Source organism: Narcine bancroftii, chromosome 10, assembly GCF_036971445.1.
Source record: "Narcine bancroftii isolate sNarBan1 chromosome 10, sNarBan1.hap1, whole genome shotgun sequence".
Taxonomy (NCBI): domain Eukaryota; kingdom Metazoa; phylum Chordata; class Chondrichthyes; order Torpediniformes; family Narcinidae; genus Narcine; species Narcine bancroftii.
In genome coordinates, this window is record NC_091478.1 from 72,360,889 (window position 1) to 72,380,896 (window position 20,008).

At 39.3% G+C, this 20,008-nt stretch overlaps 1 long non-coding RNA gene across 6 annotated transcripts in view; it reads right to left on the reverse strand.

Moving 5' to 3' along the window:
* Positions 1–20,008, reverse strand: part of LOC138744731 (uncharacterized) — a 231,957-nt gene that overhangs the window by 24,299 nt on the left and 187,650 nt on the right. For all 6 annotated transcript variants that reach the window (XR_011345736.1, XR_011345737.1, XR_011345733.1 and 3 more), the window contains 2 exons: positions 2,407–2,454; positions 699–752 (listed from right to left, as the gene is read on the reverse strand). This is a non-coding gene — a long non-coding RNA (uncharacterized lncRNA). The remainder of the gene's footprint in view (positions 1–698; positions 753–2,406; positions 2,455–20,008) is intronic.

Consider the following 20,008-nt stretch of genomic DNA (forward strand, 5'->3'; position numbering starts at 1 on the left):
CATCAGTAAGACGCTGCCGCTTGAAAACGGATGAGCTTCCACCTACCACTCGATTTTATGAAAAGCCCAACTTATTAAAAAAGCAGCAATAACATAATTTAAACCTCACTCGTTGTTACTCCTTTCTCCATTCTCCTACATTTTTTCTCTCCTGATATATTTGATGGTGCCTCTTCCCCTTAGCAACATAGAAAATGGATGAATCACTCTCTGTTAAAATGCTGACGTTCCAAAAACAACTTTCTTTCAAGAAGAGATTTGTTGTAATTGGGATGAACACAAAACTACTGTGTATGTCCCAAGATCACATAAAGGAATGTTAACCAAACTGAAGGAAATTACAAAATAACCAAAAAAAAAATCTCAGATTAGTTTACCTTTTTATAACATTAGGTCAGTTGAGAATTTCCAGTTTGCAAGCAAACAAAAATGGATGTGAATAAAAAAGAAATGGCATAAAGAGGTGTGCACACAGCTCTGTCTATCCTCCGAGCTGTGTGTCAAAATGATAACACGGGAAACTGCAGGCCATTCCTTTCCACTGACTTGAATGCTTGGAATATACCTGGTTAAAACAGTTGCTATCCTTTGACACCATTAATTGCAAGTTTAGGCAAGAAATTACACACCAGTGAACAGCTACTTTAAGCATCCTTCTGTAACAATCGATGGGATTAGAATAAAATTTCAAATCTTACTTGGCGACATTGTCTTTCTGTGCCTTGGCAGAGCAGGTCAGCAAGCTGTTAAAGCTGTATTTGATTAGTATGGGAGAAAAACACAATTATGAAACCTAGATGCCATTACACTCATAAGAAATTAAAATACGTCTCAAGTGGACTTCTAGTGTTTTTGATGATTGCAGGAAGATAACATTACTGTTGGGGTTATTGAAAGGTTATGGCTGTGTTCGAGGTAAAGTACACCTGTTGTAATAGATTAAAATTATGGGTAAATGAGAAAAAAAGCATGCCCTATACAATGAGTGTTAAAATGACTATTTAGTGTAAGTGTGAACTTAATTAGGAAAAGGTGGGCTTTGCAAGTCTCTGAAAGCTCGTGTGATTTTTTTTTAGGGAGTAAATAACTGTGCGACTCTTAGCATAAGGATGGCTTCTGGCAATTAACAAGCCTAAAGTAATTTTTGAAAATGTCAGGGTCTCATTTAGCACAAGGATAAATAATATATGAGGCATAATTACTGTCCTGAGCTGCTGTATGGTTTACTAGTGTCATTAGTAAACTAACGGTATAATATCTTCATGTCACAGTTTAATTATATGTTGTAATTAGTTTCAGCAATGGATTCCAGCGAGTCAGATCCCCTGAGCTAAACAAAAGGTAATGGAACTTTCTCTAGGCTGCATTAATCAATTATGAAAGTGTCTTGGGTTATTTGATGCTTGTTTACATTCATTTTATGCAATAAAACTGCTGAATCTTATCATTAGTGCTTAGGTGCAAGGTTCTGTTGTAAAATTCATCCATGTAGTGCTACTTCTCTGTTGCTATAGAAACATGATGTTCGGTTCACATGGAAACATATCTCAGGTCCACTATTAAAATGATGACTGTGAACTCGAATGCTCTGTGAATGTCACACGGCAAGGTAGTGGAAGACATGGGCCTGCTCTGACATAACCTTAGAAATATTTAAAGGGGATTTAGACGACACTAATTTCAGCAATTTAAGATAACCAGCAATGATATTTGCGCAAGATTTTAAAGTGCAGCTTTCAATTTGCTAATACAAGATCAAATAAATAGTCAATAGTTGGTTCGCTGCTCAAAAATCATTGTTGCAATTGATACTGCATCCTTTTGATGAATCTACTAATTTGCTGTCCTCAATCATCCACTCTCTTGTCCTCTCAGAGCGAGTTCACGAGGATTTGCACATCCCTTGCTGAATAACTGTAGAGATAGGAAACTGCACATTAACTGATGAAATCTGCATGTACTTCACAAGCAAGAAAGACTATGGCCATTCATGAGTGAAATAAATTCAGGATTCCACTGCATAACATGCAGTGTCCTATATCTTTTACGTGCTTGAACAAAAGAATATGTATCAGCTTAATTTTAAAATAAAATATCTATTGAAGTGACAGGAGAGGTTAAATTGTTTGAATGCACCTTAGCTGACAAATACAGCAGGCTTAAAAAAGAGTCCTTTGGTTTAAAAACACAGGCATGTTTCATGGTCGACCTGAAACTCTGCTCCAGCTTTTAACACTTAATCCTTCATAATGTTTGTGCAGGCCTCCTCGCTTACTGCCCACTTCTGTCAATTTTTACCATATGTCCTGCATTCACATCAAGCTGCATGTATCTAAATGTTAATTCTTCTGTTGGGAACGCTTTTATAAAGTCAACTTTAAATGCGAGAATAACATTTTAACAAACCTGTTTCCTGCCAATGGCCTGTCGCCATCACAACAGGATTTCTGCACTCTGGGGGAAAAAAAATGCACATTTTAATAATTTTATGAATCCAAAAGGTATGCTTGAATGTAAATATGATTTATATAATTTTAAAAAAAATCATTTTGGAGAATATCCTGAAGATAGTTTTTTAAATGTCCCAAAGTATTATGCTTGTCTGGTATATTATTCAAGACAGAACGCAGAAATTCAATTTCTCATCCTGTACCCAGGGCATTCTATACCTCAGTATTAGACTCGAATCTTAAACTGTGTAATGCCCTGGTTTGAACCACGTGATATCCTTGCAATTAGGATACAGCCAATATGCTACCTCAGCGACACCCAGGCTGCTCCCTTCAATCAATTCCTGTTTGTCACTGAGCTCCTCATGCAGATTATCCTATATATACCTGTCTGCATTAGGGATGAAAGGGTTCCCAAGCAGTTACCCTCCATGGTTTGCATACTAATGAGACAGTTACTAAAAGAATCCTATAATAGCCATTGTTCAGTGGATGCTTTTAGAGAAGGGACCTTCAGTTTAGAGCAGTAATAACAACAGAAGCAAAAGTAAAACAAGATTTTAAAAAATCACAACGGTTTCAGTGAGATATCCAATCTGAGCAGCTTCCTCTGTAGCAGTAAGATATTCTTACCTCTACGGAGAATTAGGGCATTGCTGTATTATAACCAACAGATTTTTTTGAATGTGACCAATTGAAGTATGCCACATATGGAAAATGTTATGTTAAAACATTGCTTTGTTGCCAATAACCCACCATACAAAAATATGATTTCCACAAAGAAATGTAAAAAGACATTATGAAATTTGATGAGATACTACCCTCATACATAATAAACGCCTTGCAAAGCACTCCCCCTCCCCCCTGTTCTATAAGGATTTAGGAATACTGAATCATCACTGGTTATTGTCAGGTTGTAGAAAACGGCAAATAAACACTATATTACTGGCTTTATTAACTGGTTCTAAAATAATTCTTTGGAACCTTCTTATGAAGGTGCCTCGTGAATAATTTCCCCACACCTTCAGATATGTGGTGAAATGATCATTACCTGATGCACAATTATCCCCATGAATAGCCAAGTTCAGGCTTTACACTGCATCCTGGCATCCTGAGCTTGCAGGTCACTCTTTACTAGCCCTTTTCCAGCTAGATTGTAACATCAAACTCTAATATGTGGTGTTTAGAGGAGCATTTCCACTCATTAGAAATAAATGCTGAGAAGGGTCAAGGGCTGTTGTAGATTATTTCCATTTTCTTAGATAATTGAATTTAATCATTTTTTTAAATGGGATTTAGTGATCAAGTGTTTTCTTCTTTCTATTTAAAAAAAAAATATGGTACATAATTTATAAAATATTTTATTTAATTGATATAGGCAGCCCAGTGGTGCTGCAGGTCGTGCAACTGTTTCATAACTTCAGAACCCCCAGTTCAAGTGTGAACTCCAGAATTGCTTGAGTGGTGTTTGCATGTTCCCCCTGTGACCTCATGAGCTTTCTCCAGGTTCTCTATTTCCTCCCTCAGCCCAAAGATGTGCTGGTTAAGTGAATTGTCACTGTAAATTACCTTAAATGTAGTTGGCGAGAGAACGATTTGGCCTGGCATTAATGAGCATGCAAGAGGGAGAGGGAATAGGTCACAGGAAATAGGTAGGGGAATGGGATTGATGGAATTTGTTTGAGAGCCCAATAGACAGAATGGCCTTCTTCATGTCGTAAGGGCTATAATATGATTTGTTTTTAATAAATATTCAGAAATATTCAGCTAATTTGACAATCAGCCAAATTCAAGGGTGTGGCTTAACTGCTTACTTAAGTTTAAATTTAAAATTTTGAAATCAGTCATTCTGCACAGCCCATGAGCCCGTGGTGCCCAATTACATCCACAGCCCCGTACGTTTTGGAGGGTGGGAGGAAACCAGAGCCCCTCCAGGGAAAACCCATGCAGACATGGGGAGAATGCATACACTCCGTACAGACTGTGGAGGATTCAAGCCCCGGTTGCTGGAGGTGAAATAGTGGTTTGCTAACTGCTCCACTAACTGTGATGCTCTGGTTAAAGAAAGTCTCTTTCAACCTTTTTTATAAACATAGCTTGTTCTACATCGCATAGCCCCTCCCCTTTGTTGTAATTTACACAAGTAAGGCCACCATGCAGGGCCATGTTGAGGATCAGGATTGAACTTTGTCGGAATCTGAATTGGTCTTGCCACCCGTAAGAAGTTCGGAGTTGCTCTCTATGAGAAATGTGGTATCTATCCACAGACAAATCCCTCAAAGTGCCAATTTTCATGCAAGAGTTTACGTTACTAATGATTAATTACAGGCCAAGCAACTTCCAGAACTCCTTCAATGTCTCACAGATCCCGTTTCATGAGCATTTAATGCATTGTTTCTATTTCAGTGGCCAGTTTGAGTGTTAGCTCAGTATTTTTGAAGTTGACATGCATACCCTAATACTGTACTTGACCTCTGATGACAAATATCAGATATCTCTGCACAAACCAGGAGCTGAACCTGCCAATAGTCTATTGTATTGTGTTCTTCTAACACCAATACTCCAAGGGGAACACTAAATGCACCTTTCCTTTTCGCCACTCCTTCTGTGACTACTCCAGTCTCAAGTGAGCATTCAAGTTGTCCAAAACATTTGCTTTTATCAGTTTATGTTGGCCAAACTCGCTGCCTCCTTCTAGACATTCCGTAACTCTACTTCTTATTTAGATCAACCTCTTACAGTAATCTGTCCTTGATCCCACCATCTCTCCATCTTCTGCAGAAACCGCTCCCCTTCACGACTCTCTCGTCCACTCCTTCCTCCCCACCAATCGACCCCTTAGCAACTACCCCTGTGACTACAGGAGATGCTCAGCTTGCACCGACACCTCCTCCCACACCACCATTCGGGGCCTCAAACAGTCCTTCCAAGTGAAGCAACATTTCGCTTGTGAATCTGCAGGAGTCATCTCCTTTGTGGTCTCTTCTACATTGGAGAGACTGGGGGCAGGCCTCGAGATCACTTTGTTGAGCATCTTGGCTCTGTCTGCCGCAATAGTGTGGACCTCCCAGTGGCCACCCATTTCAATTTCCCATCCCATTCACTTGCTGACATGCCTGTCCATGGTCTCATGCACTGCTATGAGACCATCTCTCATGAGATGACCTGAAAATTGGAGGTGCAACATCTTCCATCTTTCATCTGAGCACCCTCCAACTGGATGGCATTAAAATTAAGTTCTCCAATTTCTGACAAACCCCTTCCCCATCACCTTTCTCTAGATCTGTCTCTCTCTTCCCTTTTCCCTCTGTCTCCTTTCACAGAGCCAGAATTAATTCTCACCTTTCCTCTTATCATATCCAATTAACACCTTCTGGCTGTCGGTCTGGACTCTTCCCCTTCCCATTTTTCCCTCTTTCTCTCCCCAGTCTTTAATTCAGACATCTGCCTGCTTCTTGCTTACACCTGGAAGAAGAGCTCAGGCCTGAAACGTCAATAGTATATTTTTGCCTCGTATGGACCCCGAAAGATCGGCTGAGTTCTTCCAGCATTTCTATGTGTTTTTACGACAATCACAGCGTCTGCAGACTTTCGTGGTTCACTCGTATTTAAAATCTGGATTTGGTGCAAATATTACCTGATGATGTTTCTGCAACATACTTCAGCATGCTTTATTGCATTAAAACTCTGATATAATGCAATTTTTTGTTGTTCTTTGAATATCCTCATTGCGCTCATATGATCATATTTGAAATTCAATCTCTGATCTTATTAAATTGCATATATCTCGTTTTGACAAAGCTAACATACTTTGGCTTTGAGATACAAATTTCATTTGTTAATTGATGCTGACAGTGTTATAAATTATCCTTTTCAAATTTCTACATACAAACATTTCAACCAGGAAATAACAGATATGTGTGAAAGTAGAGAACAAAATAGAGAGAGGACAGAGAAGGTTCACCAGAATGGTACCTGGGCTTGAGCACTTAAGTTATGGAGAAAGGGTAAACAAGTTAGGTCTTTATTCCTTGGAGCATAGAAGGCTGAGGCGGGATTTGATAGAGGGTTTTTAAATTTTGAGGAGGGTAGTAGACATGGATAGAGGAGATTCCACTGAGGATCGGGGAGATTCAAATTAGAGGACATGGAGGCAAAAGTTTAGGTGTAACACAAGAGAGAGTTTCTTTACTCAGAGTGTGGTGTCTGGGTGGAACGAGCTTCCAGTGGAAGTAGTGGAGGCAGGTACAATATTTTAAGAAAAAAATGGATAGCTCTATGGATGGAAAGAGTATGGAAGGTTATGGGCAGGGTGCAGGTCAGTGGGACTAGGAGAGTGTAAGAGATTCGGCAGGGACTAGAAGGGCCGTAATGGCCTGTTTCTGTGCTGTAATTATTATATGATTATAAGGTTATATATGGTTATACAGATCTAGGTTTACGGATTAATTAGCAGTACTTAGATTCTGTTGCAGACCTCAGCGCTGAAGTTAAAACACCACTGATCTCTCTTCTTTCAGTGTCCACCATAAATTTAAAACATGAAAGAAATAAGGTGTTTATCTTTGGATGTTTTGCATCCTATTTTGCTTCACAGACTCCTGAGATTCCATTCAATTTTGCTCCATGAGTTCTACTCTGAATTCCCCATTTGTGGGGAGATATTACATTTCATTGAATTACCCTCATGACAAGTATTGAATTTTAATTTCTGGTTTAAACCCACAAGATTCATATAATTTGTTTCCACACTAGAATTATCCAAACTTCCTCTTTCACAACATCCAAATCACGCTTCAGAGAAGGGCATAGAGCGATCTAAAAAAATACCAAGAGGAAGCAAGTCCCCAGTGTTTATTTTGCTACCGTGGTTGCAAACCTGCTGGAAATTCAAAACAAATGCAAATCTCCACCAGTGCAGGATATTAAAGAATTTAGCTTTGCATAGCCTCCAGGGTTAAGTGACATAAACACTGAAAAAGTGACGTATTTTGACAAACAATACGAGGATTAGTTGAGCAAAGGTGGGAATGTAGCCCATTAATCTGCTGCTTGAATGTGCATTGCGGGTATTTGCTGGAAAACTACACACTTAAATCAAGATGATCCTTTTGTGATGCACTTTACAGAGCCAACTTCCACAGCAATGAACATGGGATATTTTAGCTTTTAAAAGTCAATACACTTAAATAGGCTGCAGATGGAACAGGCAGACATATCGGACAACATAAAAATACGGAATTAGCATCGTTCCGAGGAAAGCAACGGGTGCAAAAGTACAAAATATTACATATTACTGATGAGATAATGAAGAATGACCATTCATCGATTGGGACCCGCAGCACAAAATAAAGAAAAGCAGGTGAAATAAGCCACCTAGCCTTGGCTGCCGCATCTGCAATATATACAGATGTATCTTTGGTCAGACATTTCGGTCATAATGAGTATTGATCAGCCTATTATAGTGTATTACCCACTAACTGGATTCTACCCATGTTTAAAGACAAGTTCAGTGCCTTTGTAACTGACAGATGCTAAATTCAGATGTACAGGAGAAAATCGAACTCCCACACATGCAGGCTGGAGCTGTCTGACTTTTGTATTCTCACCTTAAATATCACTATGTTTCAAAGCATTTAAGGAAACAAGCCTAAATTACAAGCATAATAAATACCTACTGAGCATTACAGAAATAGCATTGTCTACTTAAATAATTTAGTTTTGCTCCCTAATTAAAGGGATTATGGTTGTAACCATCAAAGGAAGTAACAAGACTTATGTTAAAGTCAATTCAATAGGTTCCAGCAGAATTGCACATGAAGTTATTTTTTGCTGCCTCTCCCTCACTCAGCATGTATTTTTCAACGCTTCTCGCTGTACAGACTTCATTTCTTTTCAGAGTTTGTCTAAATGATGGAGTTGTTTCTTGGCATTTGTGTGCTTAGGCGCTTAATTAAAGCAATCCATATTGAATTCTTGTCCAGTCCTCTTGACCAGGCAGGCTGAGGGTCATTGGAATGCCAGATGTTTTAGTGGTGTATAGCCTTGTGCATACTAATCATGGCTGCACTGGTGATTCATCAGCCCCACTGCTGCTCCAGCACATATAGCCACTTATGACATGTAATTGGTAGCACCATAAGCAGTGAGGATGCATTAAAACCTGCAGACAGTCGCAGATAAAAATTAATGACTCCTTGGGTTCTTGTAATCCTACCAGATTGGGCTGTAAAGCGACAGTAAATAGGTACAATGGGTACAGTTGTCTCGTTTACATTCCATTTTTTTTAGGATCTATGACATTAACAGCCTGAGAATGGGAGAAATCATCATCCAAAATCGAGATACGTTAAACAGTGTAAACTACATCCAAGTCAAAGCCAAATAAAATGAAAACCAGGTACATGTTGCTGAGATTCTGTCTATAATCCAAATATTTTAGATTTATGGGCAATTTCTTTAGTATTAGACATTGTTAAATAGACAAGCTGAGAACATTTGGTTATTTTTTTGTGCAAAAGTTATCTCTTTTTGAAAATCAGATCCTGAGCGTATTTAAGTTGAAGTAAATTGTACACCTGCAAAACATACAGCATCAACTGGTGGTCAATTTGGAATTATAATATGGAAATACTAGCAGATAATGAGACCAATAAAAGAGTTTTTATTTTAAATGTTCACAGAAAATATAGAAGCGCTGAAACACTGGAAGACAAAGCTAGCCAGATAACTGGAATGAAAGCCAGGCTTCCAGTATATGGAAAACATATTTATAGGAATCTGCTGGGTAAACAATTAAAGCCACAGCCATCCTTTAGCTGACACTACAGGGATCTAAGCTATAGGTTAGGATCATCTGAAGATTTCACGGCTATAATGTAGATAATATTGAAAGGGGGAAACAGATTCAATAGAAGTGTGAAAGAGGCTTCTAGATAGACATAGGAATATGTTGAAGATGGAGGGACATCCATCAGGAACAAGTTGCAGATTTTTAGTTTGATTTGGACATAGTGTCCAGCACAGATATATTGGCCCAAGGGCCTGATCCTGTGCTAAGCATATCCTCTGAATTTTGATATTAATGGCATTATTCGTGTTAAATAAAAGTTTAATGTTCATCCACTTTGACATTCTGTCCTATCACCATTAACGGCTACCTTTTACATTAGCTCAACCTGAAGATGCAAAGATGTCCTATTAAGAGCAGTTGCAGTTGCGTTTTAATTAATTCCATTAGGTCACCCTCTGCAGTTGTTTCAAGAACTGTAATTGTGAATGAGCTTTACCTCAAATGGAAAATAATTGGAAGTGAAGCCCAATCAGATTTGTTCTGCCGGCCAAGTCATGATGTCATGGGCAGAACAAAGACACTTTTCAGGCAGATCAATTGCATCCATTTCCAGAGATATTAGCTTTATTTAATTTAACCAGTTTAATGTAACCTGTTTATCATCATGACTGTTTGTCACAATCCACTTATCCAAATCACCAAACCAACTCATTTTCACTTCTATGCATTTTATCCAGTCTTACGGCACACCGTGACACGCTTAATTAAAACTTGCTGAGCTGATTGGCCAGCTAGTGATCACCAAGTCTCCTGATGTCCCATGGGCTTAAAACTTCATTTAAATATCAAAGTAATACTTCATAAATGTTTAAAGGCTCCACAGGTCTCAATCTTTTGAACATTCGCATGTTGACTCCCTGCACAAAGTCAGAGAATGGATTAGTGAATTAGTACCAACAAGAACACAAGAAGAACACAGGAGCTGGAACAAGCCACCTGTCCCTTGAGCCTGTCCCCGTATTCAATATGATCATGGCTTCAACTCCTCAATGATGTCTGACAACATCCAGTAAATGGGCTGCATGGCTTAGCGTAATATTGTGACAATGCTGGCAACCTGGGTTCGAATCCACTGCCATCTGTACAGAGTTTATACATTCTCTCCGTGTTTGTATGGGTTTTCTCCAAGTGCTCAGGTTTCCTCCCACCTTTCAAAAATGTAGAGGGGTTGTAGGTCATTTGTTTGTAATTGGACAGTATGGGTTCCTGGGCTGGGCGGGCCTGTTTCCGTGTTGTATGGGATTACCATTACTGTCCCCCCATTATATTAACATTAAAAATTTGCAGACAAGTAAACAATGTTTGTTTCAAGGGGTTCTGAAATCAATGCTAAAAATGTACCACTGAGGACTAACTGCCCGATCGATGCTTGTACCTGCAAAATTCTTTCTTTGCAGCATTTTAATTCGTAGCCCGTGACATGATTTGGGTGATGCAAAGGGCAATTTGCATTTCCTAGGTACCAGCCATAAACATGAAATGCAAGATGATTCATAATTTTGTTATTCATTATTATTGCTGACTAGTCGTGCGACTGATGCAAAACAGCTGTTGCAACGTCAATCAGGTGAATAAATTATCTCTGATATTCAAATGATTTTTTTTCATACTGTTTAATGAATAACTAAATTTTTGGGGGTTTACACTTTCTGAACTAAAAAATCTTTGTAAGTTACAAGCAAAAGAGTTTGAGTTGTTGACACTAGAGAACATCTCCGACATATAAAAGACAATAAATATCGCTGAACACTGGAAGTGAATGAACATCAATCGACACTTTTCAAAGTGTAATAGAAGAATTAGATATCTGGACACCCAGAATGTCTCGATCTGTTCCTTGTAATTTATGCTAATGTAAAGCATTCATGTTCCAGCACAAGTCCACAACAGAAATAATGCACATCAGAGAATTCCATGGCTCTGAGTCACAACCCAGCTAATCTTTAACGCCCCTTTACATGATGGGGCTATTGTTAGTTGCTTCCTCAACTTCAGTGTACACAATATTGCCTTTCTGTACCTCTAACACAGTAGAATGCATCCCATAATATCATTGAGTGGATTCTTTCGCATCAGCTGCTCTGGAGTGATCACTGGAGTGGTTCTGTGATACAAAGGGGACGGCAAGCCCAGCTTGTATTTCATACAAATAGTCACAAGAATTCTGCTGATGTGAATAGCTTTGACTTCAACTCAATTTGTAAAGTTTTCCTCATCTTTATGGAAACTTTTCTAAAACTATTTGATTTTCTTAAGAATATCAGACCCTAGTTTCTTTGACGCTCCTCAGTTTATTTTTGATATTTTTGTTTTGCAGGAACCCATCTTTTTGATACAAATGCCAGCATTACATTCTTGCCAGAATGACCATCTTCACAATATATCATTAGAAAACAAGGGACAAAGTGAACCTGTATGCAGCCAGAGGCCTCAGAATTCAACATTTAAAAGTTGGCATTGGGGGTGGGGTGGGGGTGGGGGGGGGGAGGAGTCTTGATTCATTCACCAAGTTCATACAGGACCTCCAATTAGTGTGTGCAGGGAACCAAGTTCAGCGAAACCCAAGTCCAGTATGAGGTGGAGGTAAGACTCTGATCTCCCAACTGCTCTTGGAAAAACTCGAGTGCGCACCGATAGGTTTTGGGACAGCATTAGAAGCCTTTCACAGCTGCCCCATGAGCTTCCTGCCAGTCCTGGCTGATGTAAAAATGCCAACCCCATTCTTTAACTTCATTTTGATTTTTAAATGTTAATCTCAAACATTTTCATGAACTTTAAATTTATTTTTGCTAAGTCATTCAAACAACTTTTAAGAATTATTTACTTCCATTTGAATTGCTTTCTAAGAGATCTGAGGAGATTTAGCTATATTGTTATTGTCGCATGGCCTGGCTTGGAAAGTCGAATGCCAAAGAACGCAGAAGGTGCAGGAAGTGATAAGTCCAGTCAAGTACACCCATCTATGGAAGTAAATCTATATTTGTAAATTCAATTTATAAATTTAGACATACAGCATGGTAACAGGCCATTTCAGCCCACGAGTCCATGCCTCCCAATTTACACCCAATTAACGTACATGGGGAGAATGTACAAACTCCTTACAGACAGAGCGGGATTCAAACGGCAGTCGCAATCGCTGGCGCTGTAAAGGTATTGCGCTCACCGCTATCCCAACCAATCTGCCTACATGAGGAACTGCCTCAAGAAGACAGTGTATATCATAAGGATCCCCGACATCCATGGTCATGATCTTGTCACATTGCGACTTTCAGGCAGAAAATTCGGCACCGCAACGTCCAAGAACAACAAGTCATTAACGTCCCCACATTAACCTGACAATAAACTGCCTCAGCACCACCAAAAGAATTGCCTGCACCATTGAATCAACACTTATTTTTGCACTCATGCCAATTGTGAATATTTGTGTATTCTCCATATTTATTATTTTGTTGTCTCATGGTATATTGTGGTAATTTAATTTATGCTGTTGCAGTGGTGTATCTTAAATACCTGGGTGGCAGTAGCAAGTAGGAACTTTGGTGCATCTGTACATTGCACTAATGTATATGACATTAAAGTCTTAGAAATTCATTTTAATAAGTTACAGATCAACAGAATCTGGCCCACTGTGATATGGCAAGCATACAGCTGTATGACCCTTTTAAAGCAGAGGTAGATAGATTATTAATAAGCAATAAAGTGAAATGTTATCAAATGTAGACAGGAAAGCATTTGAAGTTAAATTGGATGCCCCCATGAGCAGGTCCAAAAAGGATGAATACCCTAACTCGTGATCCCAATTAATGTGTCTGAATGAGTTATTCAAATGAACATCATTTATACAATGCATATTTACATAATTTAAAAATTAACCAAAATCAAATTATAATATAACTTTTGCAGAATATTTTAACAATGATTGGAAGCAAATACGTTTCCCCAAACAACAATCAATATAAAGTTACATCTGCAGCAAGCCTCGGAAAATAAAGAGTAAAATTCAAAGAAAAGAGAGCGAGACAGGGCAAGAAATGCTTGACCACAAAATCTTCAAACTGCAATAGTGGATAGTTTTAATGCAATTTAGAAGAGATAACAGTCTTCTGTTACTTCTGTCCTTTCCTGGACAACCCCTTTACTGGAGTGTCAACCCTAATCCCCCAGAGGAAAGAGAGAGACCCTCTGGATAATATAGCACTGAATTGGCTGCATGGATTTCTACCAAATACATTGACCTCTTAGAATTGATTTTCAACCAGCCTTATTGGTCCCTAATGTAATTATGCTACCAATGAGTCACTTACTTCAACTGATACATTTACACACTGGTGTTCAAGGGAGATCAGAGTTTATGCCATTCGCTTGGCACTTTGGCTCAGATTTTAATTCAAAATGCTTTTCCAGTTGGTGGTTTTCAGTTATTGTGTTGCAGAGAATCTATTTCCCTCCAAAGTAGGAATCAATTTGCCTGTAGTAGATGTATAATTATATTTGCAAGCAATCAGATGTTGGATGCGGCAAGTAAAACTAGACTCTTCGTATTATTTCTGGTTCCATTTTTTTTTGCCTCTCAATTAAAAGCTCCCAATTTATCATGCAGTGTATCCAGTGACTTTGACTCTGCTGTCCTCTAATAAGAGGCACAAAATTGGTCTTCATTTAGAACCACTCTCTTTACTTTAACTGGAAATCAATTCTGCAAGTTTAGCAAATGGTTAATTACTTCTTGAAGCAGATTGATCCACCTTTGATCACTATAAACTGTGTTGCATCATTAGTCTTTCTCATCTCTCATTGCAGTGGAGAAACAAAATATAATCAGCGTTTCCTGTCTTTACTGCAAATGATACATTTTCTTCACTATTTTTGGTGTCCTTCAAGAGCTGCCCACTTATTTTCTAAATATTGGGACTGGTGCCTATGTATAATATTTAGCAGAAGAAGGAAATATTTAAAAATAGTATATCAAAAAGGAATTAAATATATTGTTCATTAACAATTTAGGTCTTCCTAATGTTTCTACGATTATCACTCACAACTAGGCCAGTTGTGTTAATAGCTTGAGTTAAATCAGGCAAGTGTTTTAGTAAATCAGAGAGGTAACGTCTAGTTAATTGGTCAATAGTGGCTGAGCCTTCAGCTTGCATACATTTGTATCTTTCAATGGTAATTATCAAATGATGGATTCTTCATGAAGAAGCATAGATCTCTTGTTTCAAGTTAAAGACAGTGAAGCAAAATAATCATCAAACAAATAAATAAATAACTACAAATCGTCCGCTTAAACAACTTCGCAGCTGAACACTGGACTGACCTTTCTTGATATTCATGAGTGCACTATTGTTGATGGGTGTTAGTGTAGCTTTACGGAATATTCTTCACAACTCAAGTCCAAGAGATTGTGCTCAGAAAGGACTGGCATTATTCTACCAGAAAGAATGTTTAAATAAAGTACGTAGTGTCTTTAAAGTTGGTGCATTTTTACAAAAGACAATGGATGGATGTCCGTGGGAAAAGTAATGCAGAGCCTAGAGTCAAACTGGTGGTCACAGTCACTTCTAGTAAAATAGACTGTTGAATGTGTAAAGAGGAAATTCAGTTTTAGATGCAAGGCTCTTTAATTCTTCAATCTCAGCATCTTGAAATGTTCTCAAATGTCAGGCAGCTATGGTTATTAAGTTACACATGAATTAGGAATAAAAATATATTCCATCATCCAATAGCAGTTAACAGCAACAACAAAACAGCTTTCTTGAAGACGTATGAAATAGCAGACAAGACCATATGAAGTTTTGAGCTTGCTCCATTCAATGAGATCACGGTTGGACTTAAACCTGCTTGCCACCTTAACAATACACAAGAACATATGAAAAAAGGAGCAGGAATAGACTTTTCAAGCCTACACTTCCATTCAAATTTATCATGGCTGGACCTCTACTTCAGCACTATTTTCCTGCCTATTGAGATTTTTATTGATGTTTGATTTAAACACAAACAATACCTCAAATTCCATTGAAGACGGGTGAGAGAATTCCAAGGATTCAACTTTCTGAATGACAAAATTCTTCCTTATTTCAGCCCCAAACAGCCTAGTCCTTATTTTGTTTTTATTTTGTTCTATGCTCCTCAGTCTGGGGAAACATCTTCCTTGCATCTATCCCGTTGCGCACTTAAATCATTTTGTGGTCATCTGTCATTCTTCGAAAATGTTGAGTACAGAAGGATGATTGCTCAATCTCTCCTCAAATGATGGACCCAACATTCTGGAACGAGTCTGAATCTTCACTGCATTCCCCGAGTTGCAGGTATACCCTTCTGAAGCATTGCACAAGTTGCGCACAATATTCCATTTGTGGTGTCACTAAGGCCCTATGCAATTGTAGCAAGACTTGTTTATTCTCACAATCAAATCTTTTTGCAATAAAGGTCAACATACTATTTGCCTTCCTGATTACCCAATGCATTTGCACATTAGATTTCAGTAACTCGTGAATAGGGATCCCCATATCCCTTCAAACATTTCCTGTTCCCGTAGCATGTAAATTCTTTTTTTTTCCCCTGCTGAAATGAAGAACCTCACTCTTCTGCATTGTGCTCCATTTCAGATTTCAGATTTATTGTCAGATCACATACATGACATGACATTCAACCCTGAAATTCTTTTTTCCTGCGGGCGCAGAATTACCACTAATTGGTAGTGCAAAAAATAAACTGTACTCAGCGTGAACATGAAGACAAAGAACTGTAAATAGATAACGAATGTAAACAAACTGACTGTGCAAAACAGAGAGAAAAAAAATCAATAAAGGGCACAAGTAAGAGTCCTTGATTGAGTTTGTCGTTGAGGAGTCTGATGGTGGAGGGGGAGCAGCTGTTCCAGAACCTGGTGGTGCGAGTGTTGTAGCACCGATACCTCTTTCCTGAGGGCACCAGAGAGAACAGAGCGTGTGCTGGGTGGTGTGGGTCTCGGACAAATGCCGCTGCCCTCTGACAGCAGTGTTCCCTGTAGATGTTCTCAGGAGTGGGGAGGGTTATGCCTGTTATGTCCTGAGCTGTGTCTACTACCGTTTGGAGGGCTTTACGCTCACGGGTATTGGTGTCCCCATACGAGACCGTGATGCAGCCGGTCAGTACACGTTCCACCACACCTCTGTAGAAATTTGCCAGGGTTTCTCGTGTGATATCACAGATCCCTTCACATCAACGTCAACATCACAGGTCACATCCCTAATTAGTTTTGAGACTCCCTCAATCAAATCATTCATATACATTGTGACTAGTCGGAGCCCCAAGCACATCACCCCATCAGCTGCAATCTGCCAACTAAAAAGATCTATTCATTGCTCATTTTACCTGCACACTATTTTTTCATAAGGATTCCCAAATCTTTATGAACACCAACATTTATTAATTGTTCTCCATTAAAAAACATTTTCCAATTCTCTCTGTCAATGTAAATCTCTTCGCCCTATCCTGATCCCCTTGAAGTGACATCTCTGTAATGACTATCAAATCAAAACCATTTATCTTTATTTGTACTTCTAATTCATCTATCTTGTTACAAATGCGTCTTGCATTGAGATAAAGTGCCTTTAATTTTGACCTTTTACCATTTTTCCTGCTTGGCCTCTTTTTGCTGATACAATCCGGTCATCATGCTCTGTTACCCATCCTGACAGTCTTCAACTACAATATTCCTCTGAATGGGCATTGACTTTCAGATTTCTATATTTCCCCCACACCTGCATGTAATCCTCCCTACAGGTGCCTTGTTACAATGAAGGGAATGACAAATACACTCAGATATTTGTGTGATTTCCCAGGAAACATTTAAAGAACAAACAGCTTCTTAAACTTCACTCTGGACATCTTATCCCTTTTTATTAACCTTCATCCCACACCAGTATGGCCTGCCTAATCCTATTAGAATTTTGCAGGTTTCTATGTTCCATTCTCCTGAACCAAGGCTAATTGATGAAATATTCCTGCCAGACCAGGAATCAGTTTGATGAACATTTACTGAACTCTCTTCATGGCAAGAACATCCTTCCTCAGATAAAGAGACCAAAACTATGCACATTGCTCAAGGTGCAGACTCACTGAGACCATGCATGGATGCACCAGACATCCTTGCTCCTCCACTCATCTTGCTATAAAAGCCAGCACACCATTTGTCTTCCTGTTCACCTGCCGCACCTTCAGTGACCATGGGCACAAAGACACCCAGGACTCAATATGCACCTTCTTTTCCCTAATAACTTTTCAGATCATAATATACCTTCTTATTATTGCCATCAAAGTGAAAGATGTCATATTTCTTCACATAATTTTCCACCTGCCATGACCACTCCTTCAAATCATCTTGGAACTTCAGTGTTTCTTCTTCAAGGACTAACTTCCCAACTTTGTATTATTCCCCCAGTTTGCAGATGATATGTATAATTCACTTATTCAAATCATGAAAATACAACTGTGTGTGGAGCCTAGAGAAATGGGGGAGATATTGAACAGTTTCTTTTCTTCGGTATTCACTAAGGAGAAGGATATTGGGAGATGTGAGATAAAAAAAGCAAATTGGGTAAATATGGGGAATATGGAGATTACAAAAGGTGTAGTTTTAAGGCTTTTGAAGAATATAAAGGTGGATAAGTCTCCGGGACCAGACGGGATCTTCCCCAGGACATTGAGAGAAGTGAGGGAGGAAATAGCAGAGGCTCTGGCGGTAATTTTCCAAATGTCATTAGATATGGGGATAGTGCCGGAGGATTGGCGCATTGCGCATGTGGTTCCGTTATTTAAAAAGGGTTCAAGGAGGAAGCCTGGCAACTATCGGCCTGTAAGTTTGACGTCTGTGGTAGGTAAATTAATGGAGAAAATTCTTAGAGATAGTACTTATAAACATCTGGATAGACAGGGTCTGATCAGGAGCACTCAACATGGATTTGTGGGAGGAAGGTCATGTTTGACCAATCTGATTGAATTTTTTGAAGAGGTGACTAGGAATGTGGATGAGGGTAGCGCAGCGGATGTTGTCTATATGGACTTCAGTAAGGCCTTCGATAAGGTACCACATGGAAGGTTAGTTAGGAAGGTGCAGTCTTTAGGTATAAATTTTAAGATAGTCAAATGGATTGAACATTGGCTGAAAGGGAGAGGCCAAAGGGTGGTAGTGGATAATTGTCTGTCAGGTTGGAGGCCGGTGACCAGTGGTGTGCCTCAAGGATCTGTATTGGGCCCATTGTTGTTCGTTATATACATTAATGATCTAGATGATGGGGTGGTGAATTGGATTAGTAAATATGCAGACGATACTAAGATAGGTGGAATAGTGGATAATGAAGAAGGTTTTCAAGGATTGCAGAGGGATTTGGGCTGCTTAGAAAAGTGGGCTGAAAAATGGCAGATGGAATTTAATGCTGATAAGTGTGAGGTGCTTCATTTTGGTAAGAAGAATCAGAATAGGACATACGTGGTAAATGGGAGAGCATTGAGGAATACAGAAGAGCAGAAAGATTTAGGAGTAACGGTACATTGTTCCCTGAAGGTAGAAACTCACGTGAATAGGGTGGTGAAGAAGGCTTTTAGTATGCTGGCCTTTATCAATCATTGCATGGAATATAGGAGTTGGGAGGTAATGTTGAGATTGTATAAGACGTTGGTGCAGCCTAATTTGGAGTTCTGTGTGCAGTTCTGGTCGCCTAATTATAGGAAGGATATAAACAGTGTGGAGAGAGTGCAGAGAAGGTCTACCAGAATGTTGCCTGGGTTTAAGCATCTGGAGTATGGGGAGAGATTGGACAGATTGGGTCTTTATTCTTTGGAGCGTAGAAGGTTGAGAGGGGATTTGATAGAAGTATTTAAGATTATGAAAGGGATAGACAGAATGGATGTGGATAGACTATTTCCATTAAGAGGAGGAAAGATTAAAACAAGAGGACATGAGTTAAGAATTAAGGGGCAGAGGTTTAGAGGTAACATGAGGGGGAACTTCTTTACTCAGAGAGTGGTAGCCGTGTGGAATGATCTTCTGGGAGAAATAGTGGCGGCGGAGTCAATTGTATTATTTAAGAAAAGGTTGGACAGGTATATGGATGAGAAGAAGATGGAGGGTTATGGGCATTGTGCAGGGAGGTGGGACTAGAAAGGGGTGTTTGGTTCGGTGCGGACTAGAAGGGCCTAATGGCCTGTTTCCGTGCTGTAATTGTTATGTTATGTTATATGTTATGTACACACCTGAGAGTACGTACACACACACACACACACACACACACACACACAGACATACACACACACACACACAGACACACATACACACACACACACACACACACACACACACACACACAGAGTGATAAGCTGGAGTCCCAGCACTAATTCCTGTTGTATGTCAATCAGCATGGGCGTACCTCCATTCACAAACAGAATAGAGGTACGCCCAGGCTGGTCGACTGTCCTGGACTGAGGAGGGGGCTGTGGCACAGTCACCTTTATTCAGGGGTCAGTGGGAGGAGCCTTAGGCCCAGTCAGCAAGGGGTGTGTCCTAACACAGCCAAACATAGATACAATGGTTTACCACACTCACTTTCATATGCATGCATGACATCACATATGACCATGCCATCTCAGGGTTGTATGTGATGTCATGTATGTACCATGGCAATAAATCTGATAATTGAACTTTTCAACTTTGAACAATGAGGAAGAT